The sequence below is a fragment of the Boleophthalmus pectinirostris genome, unplaced genomic scaffold (genome assembly GCF_026225935.1).
Source record: "Boleophthalmus pectinirostris isolate CB_2022bp ecotype Guang Dong unplaced genomic scaffold, ASM2622593v1 HiC_scaffold_11, whole genome shotgun sequence".
Classification (NCBI taxonomy): Eukaryota; Metazoa; Chordata; class Actinopteri; order Gobiiformes; family Gobiidae; genus Boleophthalmus; species Boleophthalmus pectinirostris.
In genome coordinates, this window is record NW_026570994.1 from 20,130,557 (window position 1) to 20,145,430 (window position 14,874).

Genomic DNA, 14,874 nt, shown 5'->3' on the forward strand with positions numbered 1-14,874 from the left:
GTATCTTATCTTTTCCTTCTACTGTTTTAAAACGTGAAAAACAGAACTGGTTCATTCCAAAGTTGTTCCTCGCTTACTTTACGCCTTTACGGAGCTTCCGTTTAACAGCCTCGCTCCTGATTGGCTCTTTGGTTGCTATGATACTTGTAATCAGAATTCCAAATATGGAACCCGGCTCGAAATTCGCTCCTATAGGCGAGTTTCATTGTTGACAGAAGCGCGCGTCGCATCCTGGGAATTATTTCGGTCGCTGGCGAGAAACACTAATTCAATAGTCCAATGAGATTCCTTCGGTCTTCCAATGTTCTCTGTTATTAGTAGGGGTGTGCAAAAATATCGGAATATCGATATATCGTATCGTTTAATGTGACGATACAGTATCGATATCGTGGGCTACTGTATCAATATATCACCAAGAGTATTTTTACATGTGTTTTACTAAATTATTTTGTTACAGCTACAGTTTTGTGTGGAGTGAAAGGAAACTCATTTATGCGACACATTTGATATTTTCACTGTTTTGATGATTAAAATGTTTATGTTTCATATGAACTTTGCACAAGAAGAAGTGGTTTAACACAGACTTTAGTATCACAGACACGATTTAGTCTTTATTTTTTATTGAACCGTATCGAATCGATTTGAAATATATCATATCAAATCAAAAGTGCAGTGTATCGAGGTATGTATCGTATCGTGGCCTGTGTATCGAGGTATGTATCGTATCGTGGCCTGTGTATCGAGGTATGTATCGTATCGTGGCCTGTGTATCGAGGTATGTATCGTATCGTGGCCTGTGTTTGAGGTATGTATCGTATCGTGGCCTGTGTATCGAGATATGTATCGTATCGTGGCCTGTGTTGGAGGTATGTATCGTATCGTGGCCTGTATCGTATGTATCGTATCGTGGCTGTGTATCGGTATGTATCGTATCGTGGCCTGTGTTTGGAGGTATGTATCGTATCGTGGCCTGTGTATCGAGGTATGTATCGTATCGTGGCCTGTGTATCGAGGTATGTATCGTATCGTGGCCTGTGTATCGAGGTATGTATCGTATCGTGGTATGTATCGTATCGTGGCCTGTGTATCGAGGTATGTATCGTATCGTGGCCTGTGTATCGAGGTATGTATCGTATCGTGGCCTGTGTATCGAGGTATGTATCGTATCGTGGCCTGTGTATCGAGGTATGTATCGTATCGTGGCCTGTGTATTGAGGTATGTATCGTATCGTGGCCTGACGTGTCTGGTCAGCTGATTTAAACAAGTTTTGGCGCCGTCTTCCTACACACGAAAAAAGGAACATGGAACAGAATGCGAGAAGAAAACAGCGAAGGCAACAAAACACAAAGCAGAACAGGAACAACTCAAAATTTTCTGACCATTGTAAAAGAGAAAAACCACGTTATGGACGGGGACGGAGCGAACGTCATCGGGACAGAGGAAAACAAACGTCGCCGCTGGATTAAAGAAGCAATCGAAATACGGAAATCGTGAACACAGGACTGTAAACCGGGACGAGGGGCTTTTTTACTCTCACACACCTGGGATGCTGTCCTGAGGAAGTCGGACTGTAGGTGGCGCTGTCGTCCTGCCTCCACCGGTAGGAAGACGGCGCCAAAACCTGTTTAAATCAGCTGATCGGACACGACACAGCAACATCACGTGACTCTGAGGAAGACGCTAGTGAGCAGAACAAACTGTCAGGTATGAAATAACACTCAAGGTCTGAAATAAAGAACCTAATAACATATAACACTAATTCAACATGACGGACGGAGCGAGAAAGCACGTAAAGGGTATTGATCCCGGTTATTTATCCACTCTAATGGCAGAGGACCCAAGACCATTTGACCAGAAATTGGTCATAAGCATCGACGGACGACAAATCACCCTTTTCAACCCCGACAAAAGGTGGAACCAAACCAAATTTCTGGTCAGAATCTCCAACTACCTGGACAAATATTCACTTGGGCGACATCCACAATGACTTGGTGGAAACTCCTGGGCCATTCACAGCAGAAAAGATGAAAACCTCCAAGAGTCTGGATGTGTTGTTGAACTTGTTGGAGTCCACGGTTTGTTAGGATCTTCTACGTTTGCTCTGGGAATGTTTGAAAGTCGTTTAATTCACCGTTAGCGGTTCTTTTCACTCAGAATACGAAAAAGACATTTTCCTTCTTCCGTGCTTCTATTTGTGCATCCGATAATGCAGCAGGAATTTACCATTATCGGGGATAAATACGCGAGGTTACGCACTGTGTTTGACGCTACCGTGTTTCTTGCCTCCGACCAAAATATTTCCCAGGATGCTTTTAATAACAATGACGTCAGCTGAAACTCGCATATACCCGGCAGCCTCGATGAGCTTCACTTGACTGCCGCTGTCGCATTCCTTCGGTTCACTTCTTTATCCAGTCTGTGGCTCAGATACGTGGACATGTGGTAGTTTATAGTAAAGCTGCACCATGTAACATTTTCTTTGACTGGAAATGTTACTGCTTTGTACGTCGTTAAACTCATTATCGAGAAGAGGGTGAACCGAGAGATCCGAGAAAAGAGGCGGAGCGCTTCACGGGGTCATAAAAAAGTTATAAATAGCAGTACAGGTGTTTTATGACGGTTAAATTTATAATCTTAATAAAAAGTGACTTAATACTTACTGAAAAATGTAAAAGTGGGCAAGGTACAAACCCGAGGCACTCCGACTGACAGGGCAAAATCAGGACATGAGAGTATTTTTGTTCGAGGGGTTAGTATCTGAAATAACCTGAGAGATTTTAAAAAGTCTAATACTGTAGAAGTCTTAAAATATAAATTAAAAAAAACAAAATTTACAGCATAATTCATTCCAGAGCTCTATATCTTTCAAAACATAACACTTTATACTCCTTTTTTTGTCTCTTATATACACAGTAAGTCATAAGTGAAATTGTAAATGGCCAAACTTTTTTGTTTTGTTCGTTCTATTTTTCTTATAGTCATGTGATTGTTAATTAGTTGTATTTAATAACATCTGTGTGTCCCGTTTTACCACCTTGCACCGTTAGATTTCGTTCGCTCGACAGTAGGTGGGTACTTTTTATCATTTAACCCAGGGGTGTCCAAACTTTTTTCATCAAGGGCCACATATCTAAACACAAAGCAGAGGGCCGATCGAGGGCTGTAGACTGGTGCTCAGTACAGTGAAAAATGTAAATATGTGCATGTTTAACACGTTAGAATGAACCATCAGACTTTATTCACGCTAAGATCCTTAAAACCACACACTCAATATTAAATATTAACTTTATCAAGGTAGATTTTCAAAAAACATGCAGTAAAATGTTCATTTTTAATTGATGCAAGGTAATTTGGGCAAATTCACCTGGAAGCCTGAGGGCCAAGAAAAGTTTGTCTGAGGGCCGCATTTGGCCCACGGGCCATAGTTTGGACATGCCTGATTTAACCAGTCGCTGTTATTTGGTCATGACGTATGTAATGCGCCGCTAATGGGGGTAACTGGTATATTAAACTTTTCTCAAATAACGTGGGAAGAAGGACAATAACGTCTGGTTTAGACCTGGTTTAATTCCTGGTTTAGACCTAGTTTAGTCCTGATTCAGTCCTAGTTTAGACCTAGTTTGGTCCCCTTAATAAAATTCACCAAATATTCTCTTTGTTCCGGCTTTAAATCCTCGATCTCGGGAATCGCTGACAACACAGAATGTATGTCCTAGTCCTAGTTTAGACCTGGTCTGGACCTGGTTTAAGTAATTTTTCTAGAATAATATATTGTACAATTTAACATCTGTTAGATCTGGTTTAGTCCCTGGTTTAGTCCTGGTTTAGATCTGGTTTAGTTCCTGGTTTCGTCCTTGTTCAGTCCTTGTTTAGTCCTAGTTTAGACCTGGTCTGGACCTGGTTTATCCTTTAATCCCTGGTTTAGACCTGGTTTAATTCCTGGTTTAGACCTAGTTTAGTCCTGATTCAGTCCTAGTTTAGACCTAGTTTGGTCCCCTTAATAAAATTCACCAAATATTCTCTTTGTTCCGGCTTTAAATCCTCGATCTCGGGAATCGCTGACAACACAGAATGTCTGTCTCTTCTCTGATTGGCTGGTGCCTGAACTCGCACTTCCGGGGTTTTTTGTGAACCGTCTAGTGTATTTTGATTCCTGGCCTAGTCTCTGAAGAGAAATGAAATTGAGCAGAGGCATTAGGTGGCGCCAGCCTGGTTAAACTTTTGGTTAAGTTTACATCAAAGAGTTGTTTGGAGAAATTTCCACCACGCTGAAGTAAAATGGAATTAAAATGAACTCAGAGATTAGTATTTGAAGATTTGGTGAAAAGACATGAAGGATTAGTTACCAGTGCAGAGTTGGAAAGAGCCAAACATGTCGTCTTCTTTTATAGCGGCGCGTTTACTTTTGCATCTTATCAAGTCATTGTTGAACTCCATGACAAGAAACAGGAAGCAGCATGGCCATAAATATTGTTCAAGTTGACTCTAAATTCACACGCGGCACTAAACATCAGAACTTCCGTTGCGAATAAACCAGAGAGAATAAAATATCAAAACTGAAACAGACACGATGACTGATAACTTTTTGATTGGTGTTATTACGAAACTTAAAATTAAATATCGGAAATAGACGTCGAAATCTGTTTTACTGTTTGACACTAAAACAGAAAAATTTAATAACAAACTATTTTCCCATGTTATTGTGTTTCGTTCTTAACTGAAATCCAAAAGAACGAATGGTACACAGACTCCTACTGTGCACATGCATTGACACATGCACTCATTTTGGACAAATAATTATCGTAAGTTGCATCATTCATAGTTTGGGTTCTTATTTACAGGCTCTACTAGCAATTCTCGAGTTTTTTTGCATGATTTTTGAGATAATTCGGATTTCTCGCTGAACTTAAAATACTCCAATTCCCATGAATCCTTGGATCATGCTTTTGTAAGGTGTTTGATAACGCGCGGTCGGCGGGGATGCCTTCAGATGCCTTCAGATGCCCTCGGATGCCCTGGTTTTATTCACCCCAGCGCGGCTCAATGGAACAGTCCGCTTTGCACTGCAGCTCCAGCGGCTAGCCCGGACCGCACCACTCCGTCTTCCTTGGGGGGATCCGCTGTTTGATAACTCTTCCGAACTCAACGGTAAGCCACCAAACTAACTAAAACAACTCGAAAAATACACTTAAATTTCAATTTAAATCGTAATAAAACAAACATAGCGCGTGTTTTGTAATAATATTCGACAACGCGTTGATTTGTGTAACGCGGACGCCCCTAATTTAAGAAAGTGGCCGCTCCTCTCGCCGTTACATGTGGTGTTTGGGGAAACGCGTTTACAGCCGCTAATAATTTTAATTTTAAGAGTTTAAATCGTGATTAAATCCCGCTCATGTGAAGTGTACACGGGCTCGTATGCGTCTGCGGACCGACATGGTGAAAGTACAAGTGAAAGGTTGGTTTTAAAGCGAGTTAAACGGCTAAAAATGTTACAAAATGTGGGGTCACGTAATATAGAAAATGCAGCGGTTTGTCGGCTAAGGAAGCACCTGAGGTTACCAAATGTTCCACACGTGTCATCACACAGCCAAACATTTATTTACATTAAAAACACACCGGGAATCAACTCATATTTGTCATTTATTACACCGATATTTTGTTTTTGCGTCAGACTCGCAGGTGTGTACAGTACAGTCAGTCCCCGCTGCGGCTGCACGTTTGACCTTAGATCATTTTTCTGGATTAAATTAAAAATACTTTGGGTTTTTTCACCTAATTTCATTTTTTGTCCGTTTTTTTTTTTTTTTTTTTTTTTTTTTTTTTTTTTAGAATACTCTATTGTGTAATGTGACACCTGTGAGACCTGGTTTAGTAACTGGTTTAGTAACTGGTTGAGTAACTAATTTAGTTCCTGGTTTAGTCCTTGTTCAGTCCTAGTTAAACCTGGTCTGGACCTGGTTTAAGTAATTTTTCTAGAATAATATATTGTACAATTTAACATCTGTTAGATCTGGTTTAGTCCCTGGTTTAGTCCTGGTTTAGATCTGGTTTAGTTCCTGGTTTCGTCCTTGTTCAGTCCTTGTTCAGTCCTAGTTTAGACCTGGTCTGGACCTGGTTTATCCTTTAATCCCTGGTTTAGACCTGGTTTAATTCCTGGTTTAGACCTACTTTAGTCCTGGTTCAGTCCTAGTTTGGTCCTGGTTTAGTCCTGGTTTAGTTCTGGTATAGTCCTGGTTTAGACTTAGTTTAGTGCCTGGTTTAGACCCGGTTTTGTCCTTGGTTTTGTCCCTGGTTTAGTCCCTGGATTAGTCCTAGTTTAGCAATAGTTTAGACCTGGTTTGGACCTGGTTTAGTCCTTGTTTTGTCCCTGGGTCAGACTAGGTTTACTCCCTGGTTTAGTCCTAGTTTAGCCCTGGTTTAGACCCTGGTTTAGTCCCTGGTTTAGATCGGGTATAGTCCTGGTATAATCCTGGTTTACACCCGGTTTACTCCCCGATTTTGTCCTTGGTTTTGTCCCTGGTTTAGTCCCTGAATTAGTCCGAGTTTAATAATAGTTTAGACCTGGTTTGGACCTGGTTTAGTCCTTGTTTAGTGCCTGGGTCAGACCAGGTTTAGTCCCTTGTTTAGTCCTGGTTTAGCCCTGATATAGACCTGGTTTAGTCCTGGTTTAGATCTGGTTTAGTTCCTGGTTTAGTCCTTGTTCAGTCCTTGTTCAGTCCTAGTTTAGTCCTAGTTTAGACCTGGTCTGGACCTGGTTTATCCTTTAGTTCCTGGTTTGCTCCCGGGTTTAGACCTGGTTTAATTCCTGGTTTAGACCTAGTTTAGTCCTGGTTCAGTCCTAGTTTAGACCTAGTTTGGTCCTGGTTTAGTCCTGGTTTAGATCTGGTATAGTCCTGGTTTAGACTTAGTTTTGTCCCTTGTTTAGTCCCTGGATTAGTCCTAGTTTAGTAATAGTTTAGACCTGGTTTGGACCTGGTTTAGTCCTTGTTTAGTCCCTGGGTCAGACCTGGTTTAGTCCTAGTTTAGTCCTGGTTTAGACCCTGGTTTAGTCCCTGGTTTATACCCGGTTTAGAGCTGGTTTAGTCCTGGTTATAGTCCTGGTTTAGACTTAGTTTAGTCCCTGTCTGAGTCCCTGGATTAGTCCTAGTTTAGTCCTAGTTTAGACCTGATTTAATCCCTGGTTTAGTCCCTGGTTTAGTCCTGGTTTAGACCTGGTTTAGATCTGGTATAGTCCTGGTTTAGACTTAGTTTACTCCCTGGTTTTGTCCTTGGTTTTGTCCTTGGTTTAGTCCCTGGATTAGTCCTAGTTTAGACCTGGTTTAATCCCTGGTTTAGCCCTGACTAAACCCTAGTTTAGTCTCTGATTTTGTCCCTGGTTCAGTCCTAGTTTAGTAATAGTTTAAACTTAGTTTAGACATGTTTTAGTCCTGGTTTAGTCCTTTAGTCAGTTCATATTTTTCATTTATTATCCCGTTCATTTGTTTCTGCGTCAGACTGAACACACCTGCGATTCAGTTCTTGCTTTGTCTCTTTACACTTTTTGACGTTTAATAATTATTCTGGATTAGTTTAAAAATTCTTTGTGTTTTTGATGTAATTTTTACCTGATCATATTGTTTTATTGGAGTAAATTTGCACCTGACCCGTGGTAATGTTGTAATGATTCTAATGTCTTTTAAAAAAATCACAAAAATGACAGTATTTAGGTTTAGGGAAACAACATTATTATTAACATAAATCAGAAAATGGAGTAATTTGAGCCTTTAAAACCATTTTGCCGCTGTCAGACTCGTTTAATTTCATCGCGTCAACTTTGGGAGACCTTTTGTGCGGTTTGTGGGTCATGAATCGACGTAATATCCAAAATAGTAGCAACGGTGATAAAACTGTAGCCTCGAGCCAGATGTGAAACTGAACTTGGCGACGTGACAAGGAATTCTATAGCTAAAAGTTCAACCGCAGATTTGAAACTCTGTGAAATACCAGAGCGCAGTCGGCCTCCAAACTACAAACTACGATAAATATGCTCAGTATGAAAATCGAAAATAGATCTTTGTTTTTCGCAGGTTTCGATATAAAAAAAAGTCCTATTATTTAATGTTAAAAATCACATTCTGTTTTTATTTTTATCGTTGCGTCAGATTCGGTGTTTTGCGTCGTCGTCTGTTACTCAGAATCGAAGTTGCGTTTTCAATTTTTGTAACACCAGTTTGTGCTGCTGTGGTGTCATTGGGCAAGACACTGCGTCACACACTGATGTAACAGTGAACGGGTGAAGGAACTGGAAAAAGTGACAATCCTATAGGTACTACTACTACTACTACTACTACTACTACTACAGTACAACTTTTACTATTACAGTACTACAACTTTTACTATTACAGTACTACAACTTTTACTATTACAGTACTACAACTTTTAACTATTACTGTTATTAAAACTTGTACTACTATTATTAGTACAACTACTATTACTACAACATTTACTACTACTATTATAACAACTTTTAGTACTACAATTACTATTACTACAACTGTTACTATTGCTATTATTACAACTTTTAATACTATTACTACAACTACTATTACTATTACTATAACTTTTACTACTTCTGTTACTACAACTTTTACTGCTCCTAATACTACTGCTACTACTAATACTACTACGACTATTACAACAACTACTGCTAGTAGTACTACAACTACTACTACTACTACTACTACTACTACTACTACTACTACTGCAACTACTATTACAATAACTACTGCTACTAGTACTACAACTACTACTATTATTACTACTACTAGTATTACTTCAACAACAACTACTGGTACTAATACTACAACTACTACTGCGCGTACTACACAGTGTACAGGAAGTGTCAGCAGATGAAAGAGGATCTGAGACACGCCCTTGTCCGTTTATTATTTATTTATTTACACAGTTGGGAGAGAGAAACACTGTTTTGATTCTTCATGTTTTATCTGAAGAAGTCAGAGCTGCATTAGTCCAAGGTGGTTGGCACTATCTCACACACACACACGCACGCATGCACGCACACACACGTATGCACGCACACACACGCATGCACACACACGTATGCACGCACACACACAGACACACACGCCATGATGCAATATGTTTTGCGTGTGTGTCTGTGTATGTGTGAATGTATGTATCTATGTAGGTGTGTATGTGTGTATGTTTGTACGTACGTGTGTATGTATGTATGTATGTTCGTGTGTATGTATGTGTGCATGTATGTGGTATGTATGTGTGTATGTATGTGTGTGCTATGTATGTATGTGTATGTATGTATGTATGTGTGTGTAGGTGTGTATGTATGTATGTATGTAGGGGTGTATGTATGCATGTAGGTAGGTGTATGTATGTATGTATGTATGTATGTATGTATGTGTGTGTATGTACGTGTGTATGTAGGTGTGCATGTATGTATGTATCTGTATGTGTGTAGGTGTGTATGTATGTGTGTAGGTGTGTGTGTATGTAGTGTACGTGTGTATGTATGTGTACGTGTGTATGTATGTGTGTGGTGTGTATGTATGTATGTAGGTGTGTATGTATGTGTATGTATGTATGTGTGTATGTGTGTGTGTGTATGTGTGTATGTATGTATGTATGTGTGTGTATGTATGTGGGTGTGTATGTGTGTATGTGTTGTGTGTGTGTGTTTGTGTGTGTGTATCTATGTACGTGTGTATGTACGTGGGTGTGTATGTATGTATGTAGGTGTGTATGTGTATGCGTGTGTGTGTATGTGTGTGTTTGTGTGTGTGTGTATCTATGTAGGCGTGTATGTATGTATATAAGTAAGTAAGTCAGTATTTATTTAGCGCTTTTCACAGACATTTTTTTGTCCCCAAAGACACTTTACAGAGCATTATTCAGCATTATTCATTCACTCTAGACTTGGTGATGGTAAACTACTATTGTAGCCACAGCTGCCCTGGGGCACACTGACTGAAACGCGGCTGCCATGCCACTGGGCGCCATCGTTCCCTCCGACCACCACCATCACTCACACACACACCACTTTCATACTAGGCAATGTGGGTGAAGTGTCTTGCCTAAGGACACAATGATTGAATTGATTGTATTTAACTGACCTTGACGATCAACTGTTTATGGACCTGGAGCATGTTTTGTGTTGATGGGGGAAACCGGTATATATGTATGTATGTATGTGTATGTATGTATGTATGTATGTATGTATGTATGTATGTGTGTATGTATGTATGTGTATGTATGTATGTATGTATGTATGTATGTATGTATGTATGTATGTATGTGTATGTATGTATGTATGTATGTATGTATGTATGTGTGTGTGTATCAGCAGCTTCTTACTGATCCCAGCCTTTCTCTTGAGTCTATTCTAGTTTGAAATGTTAATATTATGACAACACTTATCTAATCTCCCTTAACCAGATGTGGATACAGAAGTGGAGAGTTTTAAAACGCCGATAACATCAGACTACGGAGAATTCTGCCCAAAATTTAATTCACAATTTACATCTAATTTTTAACAAAATAATAATAATAATAATAATAATGTCTTGTGTGTGTGGATCACATGCAGACATTGAGGCACTTCTGTAGTTGACAAGTTACAAAATACACCTTTAAAAACACTATTTCAATTTGTCTTTCAGGAAATGTTTCGCCAGTTTCGACAAACATGTTCCGATACGCATGGAATTTTTATAGTTACTAAGATTTGCTCTTTGTTATTGCTGTTTATAATATTCTAGTCTAAGTCCCATATTATTATATTTTTTCTGATTAGTTCTAATGTCGTTTCCTCGTCACAAACAGACCTGGAGTTGTGTTTTTGTTTCATTCGCGCATGTTTAACGCACAGACCCCTGCAGATTTACACTTTTTAGAGTTCTTCTCTCAAACTGAAAACGCTCTGTTCCACCTTGTGATGTCATGCGGTGATACAAGGAAGCAGGGACGTCGCAATATCTAAATCTCTCGTCTCGGTACGGTATTATCACGATATTCATCTCACGGTACGATATTTAGAGCGATATTTGGTAGAGGCTAGGGCTGGGCGATATGGATCAAAAAATATATCTGGATATATTTTGCTATATCTCGATATACGATATATATCTCGATATATGTTCAAGAAAAACTAACCCCCTAAAACTGAAAACTGCCAAATTCCACAAGGTCCTTTTTTTTTCAAATTGAAGTGTAAGAGGTCGGCAGTTCATATAGGAACATTTAAGATTAAAAAAACCTAAAAAAATAATAATTTAACTGTAAAATAAAAGAAATAATACATATTTCCTTCTTTTCATTCATAAATAAAACAACTCAACACAAGCTCATCTTTGCATTAACTCTGTTCTCCAGACCAGAACCAGAACCATGAGCTCATTTAGCAGAAGAAGCTCAGGATGTTCCTTATTTCAATAGATCCATGTTCCAGCAGTGAGGAGCTCTGAGGTTTAATCCCACAATCCACTGCAGATCAAACCCAACGTTTCCAAACACTATTGTACAAGTGACACTGCAGCAGATTATTAATTAAAACATTCTGCATAAATAAACTTTACATTGCTAAACTTTACAATATATAAAACATAACGACTCTAGATCCACATCAGACCGTTTGCGATAATAATGTGTTTAATGCAGTTTTGCGCACGTGTGTTTACATTTTACAGAAACGAAACTTAAGCGCATGGCTCATTTGCATAAACAGAACACTTCTCATGCAGCTCAACTTGTTTAGCTTCTTTTGGACTAAAGGACACGACTCGGTGGAACATGAGGATGTGCTGCTGATGCTTTTGTCTGTAAATGGTGGAAAAGGTTCTCGATATATTTAAAATATCGATATATCGCCCACCCCTAGTAGAGGCTGATGATTTTTAGCTTTTAAAATACCTCGACAAGATTTAGGCGTGAATTATTTCCATCATAATCCCGAAAATTCAAGTAAAAACATATTTCTTCATATTGTTTGCGCTGAAATGAATCATGGGAAATGTAGTTCCCGATGTTTATAAACTGTTGCTACTATAAAACCGTGCATTTATGCAAAGGAACTTGTAAATCGATATATTGTGACAGCCCACGATATTATTGTGAGACTTTCGACGATATCACAGTATTTCAGTTATTGTTAGTGCTCCACTGTGTTTCTAAACTCCACACACCTCCACTAAAATCATTTGGATTGTTTCAGCTCTTCTGGAATTGCCAATTTCTAGTAAATAAAAGGTAAAAGTTCATCGCTTCATGACATCACAAGGTGGAACAGAGCATTTTGAGCTTTGCAGATGTAGACAGACTAATATTTAAAAGTTACTCAAACTCGTGAATGAAACAAAACACAAGCCCAGGTTTGTTTGTGACGAGTTAATAACATTTTAACTGAACTGAGCGCGAGCACATGTGGGAGCTCGTTGTAGCGTTGACACAGGAGAGGGAGGAGCTGACGTTTTCAGATAACGCTCACCAGCCCACGGCCTTCAAAATTCTGCTCAGATAAGTCACAAGAACAAGCTCTGCCCCCAAAATGAACGAGTCTGACGGCTTTCCCCGCTCATAGATGTAAGCTGATCCTGCCATTGTTGTGTCATTTCATGCTGGATTTAGTTGGATTTAAAACAGACTCGGGTAAGGTGATTTCTGCAGTAAGAGATCGTACAGTGTGACACCTGTTAGTCCTGGTTTAATCCTGGTTTAATCCCTGGTTTAGCCCCTGGTTAAGGTCCTAGTTTAGACCTGGTTTACTCTCTGGTTTAGCCTGATTTTAGACCTGGTTTAGTCTCTGGTTTAGCCTCTGGTTAAACCCCTAGTTTAGACCCGGTTTAGTCTCTGGTTTAGACCCGGTTTAGTCTCTGGTTTAGACCTGGTTTAGTCCTGGTTTAGTCCTGGTTTAGTCCTGGTTTAGTCCTGGTTTAGACCTGGTTTAGACCTGTTTTTTAATCCTTTTTCTAGAGTAATATATTGTACAATTTAGCTCCTGTTAGACCTGTTTAGTCTCTGGTTTGGACCTGGTTTAGTCCCTGGTTTAGCCCAATTTTAGACCTGGTTTAGTCCCTGGTTTAGACCTAGTTTAGTCTCTGATTTAGTCCTGGTTTAGTCCCTGGTTTAATCCTGATTTAGACCTGGTTTAGACCTGTTTTTTAGTCCTTTTTCTAGAGTAATATATTGTACAACGTAGCACCTGTTAGACCTGTTTAGTCTCTCGTTTAGTCCCTGGTTTAGCCCGATTTTAGACCTGGTTTAGTCTCTGGTTTAGTCCTGGTTTAGTCCTGGTTTAGTCCCTGGTTTAGCCTGATTTTAGACCTGGTTTAGTCTCTAGTTTAGTCCCTGGTTTAATCCTGGTTTAGTCCTGGTTTAGTCTTGGTTTAGTCTTAGTTTAGTTTTGGTTTAGTCCTGGTTTAGTCTTGGTTTAGTCTTAGTTTAGTTTTGGTTTAGTCCTGGTTTAGTCCCTGGTTTAATCCTGGTTTAGTCTTGGTTTAGTCTGGTTTAGTCTGGTTTAGTCCTTGGTTTAGTCTGGTTTAGTCTTGGTTTAGTCTGGTTTAGTCCTGGTTTAGTCCTGGTTTAGTCTTGGTTTAGTCTTGGTTTAGTCTTGGTTTAGTTTAGTCCTGGTTTAGTCTTGGTTTAGTCTGGTTTAGTCTTGGTTTAGTCTTGGTTTAGTCTTGGTTTAGTCCTGATTTAGTCCTGGTTTAGTCCTGGTTTAGTCCTGGTTTAGTCCTGGTTTAGTCTTGGTTTAGTCCTGGTTTAGACCTGGTTTAGTCTCTAGTTTAGTCCCTGGTTTAATCCTGGTTTAGTCTTGGTTTAGTCCTGGTTTAGTCTTGGTTTAGTCCTGGTTTAGACCTGGTTTAGTCTCTAGTTTAGTCCCTGGTTTAGTCCTGGTTTAGTCTTGGTTTAGTCCTGGTTTAGTCTTGGTTTAGTCCTGGTTTAGTCCTGGTTTAGTCTGGTTTAGTCTGGTTTAGTCCTGGTTTAGTCCTGGTTTAGTCCTGGTTTAGTCCTGGTTTAGTCTTCGTTTAGTCTTGGTTTAGTCCTGGTTTAGTCCTGGTTTAGTCCTGGTTTAGTCTTGGTTTAGTCCTGGTTTAGTCCTGGTTTAGTCCTGGTTTAGTCCATACTCTCATATTTATTTACTTGAATAACATTTAGTAGAGAGTAAAGGTTTTCTTCTTACTTGAGACAAACTTGTGTTTCCTCTTCCCGCCGTGACTCAGTCTGAAGTGACGAAAGTTTTATGTGACAAAATGAAACAATCTGAACATTTGTTTTTCCTGCAGCTCCTTCAGATGTGAATAAAACCGTGGGCTCTCACAAGTTCCTTTGCGTAAATGCAGGTTTTATAGTAGTAACAGTTTATAAACATTGGAAACTACATTTCCCATTTTCAGTGCAAACAACATGAAGAAATATGGTTTTTACTTGAATTCTTGGGATTATGACGGAAATAATTCACACCACAATCTTGTCAAGGTGTTTTAAAAGCAGAAGCCTCTTCAAAATATCACAATAAATCACCCTAAAAGTAAAAGTCTGATCAATTCTACACATGCAGGTGCTGTAAAGTCATGGAAAATTCTCTTTAGGTCATGGAAAAGTTTTGAAATTTTGTTGAAAACGAGTGGGAACCCTGAACTCAACCAAACACCATCCACACCCGCTCAGACTTAAAGGTTGTATAGAGGATTTTTTAAGGGAAGAGAAATACAGCGACAGTCCTTTTTCAAATGTTGTGCACGCGTGACACCACCTTCCTCCTCCACAGCTCTTTCAGTAGAAACATCTCCTCCCGCCTCTTTATTCTAGAAATCACGTTTTTTTTTACAGCCAGTGCGCGTTCAGAATTACTGTTGAAG

The 14,874-nt window shown here is 39.4% G+C and overlaps 1 protein-coding gene across 3 annotated transcripts in view; it reads left to right on the top strand.

Moving 5' to 3' along the window:
- The first annotated feature begins 4,758 nt into the window (after nt 1-4,758).
- LOC110165854 (sodium- and chloride-dependent GABA transporter 2-like) overlaps nt 4,759-14,874 on the top strand; it is a 57,594-nt gene continuing 47,478 nt past the window's right edge. Inside the window, exon 1 of one of the 3 annotated variants that reach the window (XM_055162999.1) lies at nt 4,759-5,149. The gene's annotated coding sequence lies outside the window, so the exon portion shown is untranslated. Of the gene's footprint in view, nt 5,150-5,306; nt 5,460-12,461; nt 12,662-14,874 lie in introns of those variants that run through there. The other 2 variants (XM_020931042.2, XM_055163007.1) reach the window with 2 other exon arrangements.